Source organism: Microcebus murinus, chromosome 4 (genome assembly GCF_040939455.1).
Source record: "Microcebus murinus isolate Inina chromosome 4, M.murinus_Inina_mat1.0, whole genome shotgun sequence".
Classification (NCBI taxonomy): Eukaryota; Metazoa; Chordata; class Mammalia; order Primates; family Cheirogaleidae; genus Microcebus; species Microcebus murinus.
The window spans coordinates 114,383,957-114,392,940 of NC_134107.1; positions in this window are offsets into that span (position 1 = coordinate 114,383,957).

Consider the following 8,984-nt stretch of genomic DNA (forward strand, 5'->3'; position numbering starts at 1 on the left):
GCCCTCACTGCCCATCTCCCGTGGGTGAGTGGACACAGCCAGATCCACACTGCACCCTCCCTGCCCGTCTCCCGTGGGTAGTGGACACAGCCAGGTCCGCACTGCGCCCAGCCTCCTGTCTGCCGTGGGTGAGTGGACATAGCCAGATCCACACAGCACCCTCTCTGCCCGTCTCCTGTGGGTGAGTGGACACAGCAAGATCCACACTGCGCCTTGCCTGCCCGTCTCCCGTGGGTGAGTGCACACAGCCAGAACCACACTGCGCCCTGCCTGCCCGTCTGCTGTGGGTGAGTGGACACTGCCAGATCCGCACTGCTCCCTTCCTGCCCGTCTGCCGTGGGTCAGTGGACATAGCCAGATCCACACAGCACCCTCACTGCCCGTCTCCCGTGGGTGAGTGGACACAGCCAGATCCACACTGCGCCCTGCCTGCCCGTGTCCCGTGGGTAGTGGACACAGCCACATCCACACAGGCCCTGCCTGCCCGTCTGCCGTGGGTGAGTGGACAAAGCCAGATTCGCACTGCGCCCTGCCTGCCCGTGTCCCGTGGGTAGTGGACACAGCCACATCCACACAGGCCCTGCCTGCCCGTCTCCCGTGGGTGAGTGGACACATCCAAATCCACACTGCGCCCTGCCTGCTCGTCTCCCGTGGGTGAGTGGATACAGCCAGATCCGCACTACGCCCTGTCTGCATGCCTCCCGTTGGTGAGTGGACACAGCCATATCCACACTGGACCTTGCCGGCCCGTCTCCCGTGGGTGAGTGGACACAGCTAGATCCACAGAGCACCCTCACTGCCTGTCACCCGTGGGTGAGTGGACACAGCCAGAACCACACTGGGCTCTCACTGCCCATCTCCCGAGTTGAGTGGACACAGCCAGATCCACAGTGCTCCCTGCCTGCCCATCTCCCGTGGGTGTGTGGACACAGCCGAATCCACACAGCACCCTCACTGCCCGTCTCCCGTGCGTGAGTGGACACAGCCAGATCCACACAGCGCCCTCTCTGCCCATCTCCCGTGGGTGAGTGGACACAGCCAGATCCACACTGAGCTCTCACTGCTCGTCTCCTGTGAGTGAGTGGACACAGCCAGATCCACACTGAGCCCTCACTGCCCGTCTCCCGTGGGTGAGTGGACATAGACAGATCCACACTGCGCCCTCATTGCCCGTCTCCCGTGGGTGTGTGGACACAGCCAGATCCACACTGTGCCCTGCCTGCACGTCTTCCGTGGGTCAGTGGACATAGCCAGATTCACAGCACCCTCTCTGACCGTCTCCTGTGGGTGAGTGGACACAGACAGATCCACACTGCGCCCTGCCTGCCCGTCTGCCGTGGGTGAGTGGACATTGCCAGATCCGCACTGCGCCCTTCCTGCCCATCTGCCGTGGGTCAGTGGACATAGCCAGATCCACACAGCACACTCACTGCCCGTCTCCCGTGGGTGAGTGGACACAGCCAGATCCACACTGCGCCCTGCCTGCCCGTCTCCCGTGGGTAGTGGACACAGCCAGATCCGCACTGCGCCCTGCCTGCCCGTCTGCCGTGGGTGAGTGTACATAGCCAGATCCACACAGCACCCTCTCTGCCCGTCTCCCGTGGGTGAGTGGACACAGCCAGATCCACACTGCGCCTTGCCTTCCCGTCTCCCATGGGTGAGTGGACACAGCCAGATCGGCACTGCGCCCAGCCTGCGTGTCTGCCGTGGGTGAGTGGACACAGCCAGATCTGCACTGCGCCCTGACTGCCCGTCTCCCATTGGTAGTGGACACAGCCAGAACTGCACTTCGCCCAGCCTGCCCGTCTGCCGTGGGTGAGTGGACACAGCCAGATCCGCATTGCGCCCTGCCTGCCCGTCTCCCGTGGGTGAGTGGACACAGCCAGATCCGCACTGCGCCCTGCCTGCCCGTCTGCCGTGGGTCAGTGGACATAGCCAGATCCACACAGCACACTCTCTGCCCGTCTCCTGTGGGTGAGTGTACACAGCCAGATCCACACTGCGCCCTCACTGCCCATCTCCCGTGGGTGAGTGGACACAGCCAGATCCACACTGCGCCCTCCCTGCACATCTCCCGTGGGTAGTGGACACAGCCAGATCCGCACTGCGCCCAGCCTCCTGTCTGCCGTGGGTGAGTGGACATAGCCAGATCCACACAGCACCCTCTCTGCCCGTCTCCTGTGGGTGAGTGGACACAGCAAGATCCACACTGCGCCTTGCCTGCCCGTCTCCCGTGGGTGAGTGCACACAGCCAGAACCACACTGCGCCCTGCCTGCCCGTCTGCCGTGGGTCAGTGGACATAGCCAGATCCACACAGCACCCTCTCTGCCCGTCTCCCGTGTGTGAGTGGACACAGCCAGATCCGCACTGCGCCCTTCCTACCCCTCTGCCGTGGGTGAGTGGACACAGCCAGATCCGCACTGCGCCCTGCCTGCCCGTCTGCCGTGGCTCAGTGGACATAGCCAGATCCACACAGCACCCTCTCTGTCCGTCTCCCATGGGTGAGTCGACACACCCAGATCCACACTGGGCCCTGTCTGCTTGTCTCCCGTGGCTAGTGGACACCGCCAGATCTGCACAGGCCTGCCTGCCCGTCTGCCGTGGGTGAGTGGACACAGCCAGATCCACACAGCGTCCTGCCTGCCCGTCTGCCGTGGGTCAGTGGACATAGCCAGATCCACACAGCACTTTCTCTGCTCGTCTCCCGTGGGTGAGTGGACACAGCCATATCCAGACTGCGCCTTGCCTGCCCGTCTCCCGTGGGTGAGTGGACACAGCCGGATCCGCACTGCGCCCTGCCTGCCCGTCTTTCGTGGGTCAGTGGACACAGCCAGATCCACACTGCGCCTTGCCTGCCCGTCTCCCGTGGGTGAGTAGACACAGCCAGATCCGCAATGCTCCCTGTCTGCCCATCTGCTGTGGGTGAGTGGACATAGCCAGATCCGCACTGCGCCGTGCCTGCCTGTCTCCCGTGAGTGAGTGGACACAGCCAGAACCACACTGCACCCTGCCTGCCCATCTGACCTGGGTCAGTGGATATAGCCAGATTCACACAGCACCCTCTCTGCCCGTCTCCCGTGGGTGAGTGGACACAGCCAGATCCACAGTGCGCCTTGCCTGCCCGACTCCCGTGTGTGAGTGGACACAGCCAGATGATACAGGCCCAGCCTGCCCGTCTGCCATGGGTGAGTGGACACAGCCAGATCCGCACTGCGTCCTGCCTGCCCGTCTGCCGTGGGTCAGTGGACATAGCCAGATCCACACAGCACCCTCTCTGCCCGTCTCCCGTGGGTGAGTGGACACAGCCAGATCTGCACTGCGCCCTGCCTGCCTGTCTGCCGGGGGTGACTGGACACAGACAGTTCCGCACTGCACCCTGCCTGCCTGTCTCCCGTGGGTGAGTGGACACAGCCACATCCGCACTGCGCCCTCACTGCCCGTCTCCCGTTGGTGAGTGGACACAGCCAGATCCGCACTGCGCCCTGCTTGCCCGTCTGCGGTGGGTCAGTGGACACAGCCAGATGCACACAGCGCCCTCTCTGCCCGCCTCCCGTGGGTGAGTGGACACAGCCAGATCCACACTGCGCCCTCACTGCCCGTCTCCCATTGGTGAGTGGACACAGCCAGATCCACACTGCGCCCTGCCTGCCCGTCTCCCGTGGCTAGTGGACACAGCCAGATCTGCTCAGGCCCTGCCTGCCCGTCTGCCGTGAGTTATTGGACACAGCCAGATCCGCACAGCGCCCTGCCTGCCCGTCTGCCGTGGGTCAGTGGACATAGCCAGATCCAGAGAGCACCCTCTCTGCCCGTCTCCCGTGGGTGAGTGGACACAGCCATATCCAGACTGCGCCTTGCCTGCCCGTCTCCGGTGGTTGAGTGGACACAGCCAGATCCGCACTGCGCCCTGCCTGTCCGTCTTCCGTGGGTGAGTGGACACAGCCAGATCTGTACTCTGACCTGCCTGCCCGTCTTTCGTGGGTGAGTGGACATAGCCAGATCCACACTGCGCCTTGCCTGCCCGTCTCCCGTGGGTTAGTAGACACAGCCAGATCCGCAATGCTCCCTGCCTGCCCGTCTGCCGTGGGTGAGTGGACATAGCCAGATCCGCACTGCGCCGTGCCTGCCCGTGTCCTGTGAGTGAGTGGACACAGCCAGAACCACACTGCACTCTGCCTGCCCATCTGCCGTGGGTCAGTGGATATAGCCAGATCCACACAGCACCCTCTCTGCCCGTCTCCCGTGGGTGAGTGGACACAGACAGATCCACACTGCGCCTTGCTTGCCCGTCGCCCGTGTGTGAGTGGACACAGCCAGATGCACACAGGCCCTGCCTGCCCGTCTGCCATGGGTGAGTGGACACAGCCAGATCCGCACAGCGTCCTGCCTGCCCGTCTGCCGTGGGTCAGTGGACATAGCCAGATCCACACAGCACCCTCTCTGCCCGTCTCCCATGGGTGAGTGGACACAGCCACATCCACACTGCGCCCTGCCTCCCCGTCTCCCGTGGGTGAGTGGACACAGCCAGATCCGCACTGCGCCCTGCCTGCCCGTCTGCCATGGGTGAGTGGACACAGCCAGATCCGCAGTGGGCCCTGCCTGCCCGTCTGCGGTGGGTCAGTGGACATAGCCAGATCCACACTGCGCCTTGCCTGCCCGACTCCCGTGGGTGAGTGGACACAGCCAGATCCAAACTGTGCCCTGCCTGCCCGTCTCCCGTGGGTGAGTGGACACAGCCAGATCCACACTATGCCCTGCCTGCCCATCTCCCGTGGGAGAATGGACACAGCCAGATCCACACTGCGCCTTGCCTGCCCGTCTCCCGTGGGTGAGTAAACACAGCCAGATCCCCTCAGCGCCCTGATTGCCCGTCTGCCGTGGGTGAGTGGACACAGCCAGATCCACACTGCGCCCTCACTGCCCGTCTCCCGTGGGAGTGTGGACACAGCCAGATCCACCATGTGCCCTGCCTGCCTGTCTCCCGTGGGTGAGTGGACATAGCCAGATCCTCACAGCACCCTCTCTGCCCGTCTCCCGTGGGTGAGTGGACACAGCCAGATCCAAACTGCGCCTTCCCTGCGGGTCTCCCGTTGGTGAGTGGACACAGCCAGATCCGCACTGCGCCCTGCCTGCCCGTCTGCCGTGGGTGAGTGGACACAGCCAGATCCGCACTGCGCCCTGCCTGCCCGTCTGCCGTGGGTGAGTGGACACAGCCAGATCCGCACTGCGCCCGGCTTGCCCGTCTGCGGTGGGTCAGTGGACACAGCCAGATCCACACAGCGCCCTCTCTGCCCGTATCCCGTGGGTGAGTGGACACAGCCAGATCCACAATGCGCCCTCACTGCCCGTCTCCCTTGGGTGAGTGGACACAGCCAGATCCCCACTGCGCCCTCACTGCCCGTCTCCCGTGGGTGAGTGGACAAAGCCAGATCCGCACTGCGCCCTGCCTGCCCGTCTGCCGCGGGTCAGTGGACACAGCCAGTTCCGCACTGCGCCCTGCCTGCCCGTCTCCCGTGGGTGAGTGGACACAGCCACATCCGCATTGCGCCCTCACTGCCCGTCTCCCGTCGGTGAGTGGACACAGCCAGATCCACAATGCGCCCTGCTTGCCCGTCTGCCGTGGGTGAGTGGACACAGCCAGATCCGCACTGTGCCTTGCTTGCCAGTCTGCGGTGGGTCAGTGGACAGAGCCAGATCCACACAGCGCCCTCTCTGCTCGTATCCCGTGGGTGTGTGGACACAGCCAGACCCACATTGCGCCTTGCCTGCCCGTCTCCCTTGGATGAGTGGACACAGCCAGATCCACACTGCGCCTTGCCTGCCCATCTTCCGTGGGTGAGTGGACACAGCCAGATCCGCACTGCGCCCTGCCTGCCCGTGTGCCGTGGGTGAGTGGACACAGCCACATCCGCACTGCGCCCTGCCTCCCCGTCTGTCGTGGGTCAGTGGACATAGCCAGATCCACACAGCGCCCTCTCTGCTCGTATCCCGTGGGTGAGTGGACACAGCCAGATCCACACTGCGCCTTGCCTGCCCATCTTCCATGGGTGAGTGGACACAGCCAGATCCGCACTGCGCCCTGCCTGCCCGTCTCCCGTGGGTGAGTGGACACAGCCAGATCCACACTGCTCCTTGCCTGCTCGTCTCTCGTGGGTGAGTGGACACAGCCAGATCCACACTGGACCTTGCCGGCCCGTCTCCCGTAGGTGAGTGGACAAAGCCATATAAACACAGCACCCTCACTGCCCGTCACCCGTGGGTGAGTGGACACAGCCAGATCCCCACTGGGTTCTCACTGCCATCTCCCGAGGTGAGTGGACACAGCCACATCCACAGTGTTCCCTGCCTGCCCATCTCCCGTGGGTGTGTGGACACAGCCGGATCCACACAGCACCCTCTCTGCCCATCTCCCGAGGGTGAGTGGACACAGCCAGATCCACACTGCGCCTTGCCTGCCCGTCTCCAGTGTGTGAGTGGACACAGCCAGATCCACACTATGCCCTGCCTGCCCATCTCCCGTGGGTGAATGGACACAGCCAAATCCACACTGCGCCTTGCCTGCCCGTCTCTCGTGGGTGAGTGGACACAGCCAGATCCCCTCAGCGCCCTGACTGCCCGTCTGCCGTGGGTGAGTGGACACAGCCAGATCCACACTGCGCCCTCACTGCCCGTCTCCCGTGGGAGTGTGGACACAGCCAGATCCACACTGCGCCCTGCCTGCCCGTGTCCCGTGGGTAGTGGACACAGCCAGATCCACACAGGCCCTGCCTGCCCATCTGCCGTGGGTGAGTGGACAAAGCCAGATTCGCACTACGCCCTGCCTGCCCGTCTCCCGTGGGTGAGTGGACACATCCAAATCCACACTGCGCCCTGCCTGCTCGTCTCCCGTGGGTGAGTGGATACAGCCAGATCCGCACTGCGCCCTGCCTGCATGCCTCCCGTTGGTGAGTGGACACAGCCATATCCACACTGGACCTTGCCGGCCCGTCTCCCGTGGGTGAGTGGACACAGCTAAATACACAGAGCACCCTCACTGCCCGTCACCCGTGGGTGAGTGGACACAGCCAGAACCACACTGGGCTCTCACTGCCCATCTCCCGAGTTGAGTGGACACAGCCAGATCCACAGTGCTCCCTGCCTGCCCATCTCCCGTGGGTGTGTGGACACAGCCGGATCCACACAGCACCCTCACTGCCCGTCTCCCGTGCGTGAGTGGACACAGCCAGATCCACACAGCGCCCTCTCTGCCCATCTCCCGTGGGTGAGTGGACACAGCCAGATCCACACTGCGCCTTGCCTGCCCGTCTCCCGTGTGTGAGTGGACACAGCCAGATCTGCACTGCGCCCTGCCTGCCCGTCTGCCGTGGGTGAGTGGACACAGCCAGATCCGCACTGCGCCTTGCCTGCCCGTCTCCCGTGTGTGAGTGGACACAGCCAGATCTGCACTGCGCCCTGCCTGCCCGTCTGCCGTGGGTGAGTGGACACAGCCAGATCCGCACTGCGCCCTGCCTGCCCGTCTGCCGTGGGTCAGTGGACATAGCCAGATCCACACAGCACCGTCTCTGCCCGTCTCCCGTGGGTGAATGGACACAGCCAGATCTACACTGCGCCTTGCCTGCCCGTCTCCCGTGTGTGAGTGGACACAGCCAGATCCACACTGCGCCCTGCCTGCCCATCTTCCGTGGGTGAGTGGACACAGCCAGATCCGCACTGCGCCCTGCTTATCCGTCTGCCATGGTTCAGTGGACACAGCTATATCCACACAGCACCCTCTCTGCCCGTCTCCCTTGGGTGAGTGGACATAGCCAGATCCACACTGCGCACTCACTGCCCGTCTCCCGTGGGAGTGTGAACACAGCCAATTCCACACTGTGCCCTGCCTGCCCGTCAACCGTGGATGAGTGGACACAGCCAGATCCACACTGTGCACTCACTGTCCGTCTCCCGTGAGTGAGTGGACACAGCCAGATCCACACTGAGCCGTCACTGCCCGTCTCCCGTGAGTGAGTGGACACAGCCAGATCCACACTGAGCTCTCACTTCTCGTCTCCCGTGAGTGAGTGGACACAGCCAGATCCACACTGCGCCCTGCCTGCCCATATGCCGTGGGTGAGTGGACACAGCCAGGACCGCACTGCGCCCTCTCTGCCCATCTCCCGTGGGTGAGTGGACACAGCCATATCCGCACTGCGCCCTGCCTGCCCATCTGCCGTGGGTCAGTGGACATAGCCAGATCCAAACAGCACCCTCTCTGCCCGTCTCCCGTGTGTGAGTGTACACAGCGAGATCCACATTGCGCACTCAATGTCCGTTTCCCGTGAGTCAGTGGACACAACCAGATCCACACTGCGCCCTCACTGCCCGTCTCCGGTGGGTGAGTGGATACAACCAGATCTGCACTGCGCCCTGCCTGCCCGTCTGCCGTGGGTCAGTGGACATAGCCAGATCCACATAGCACCCTCTCTGCCCGTCTCCCGTGGATGAGTGGACACAGCCAGATCCACACTGCGCCCTGCCTGCCCGTCTGCCGTGGGTGAGTGGACACAGCCAGATCCGCACTGCGCCCTGCCTGCCCGTCTGCCGTGGGTCAGTGGACATAGCCAGATCCACACAGCACCGTCTCTGCCCGTCTCCCGTGGGTGAGTGGACACAGCCAGATCCACACTGCGCCTTGCCTGCCCGTCTCCCGTGTGTGAGTGGACACAGCCAGATCCGCACTGCGCCCTGCCTGCCCATCCTCCGTGGGTGAGTGGACACAGCCAGATCCGCACTGCGCCCTGCTTATCCGTCTGCCATGGTTCAGTGGACACAGCTATATCCACACAGCACCCTCTCTGCCCGTCTCCCTTGGGTGAGTGGACATAGCCAGATCCACACTGCGCACTCACTGCCCGTCTCCCGTGGGAGTGTGAACACAGCCAATTCCACACTGTGCCCTGCCTGCCCGTCAACCGTGGATGAGTGGACACAGCCAGATCCACACTGT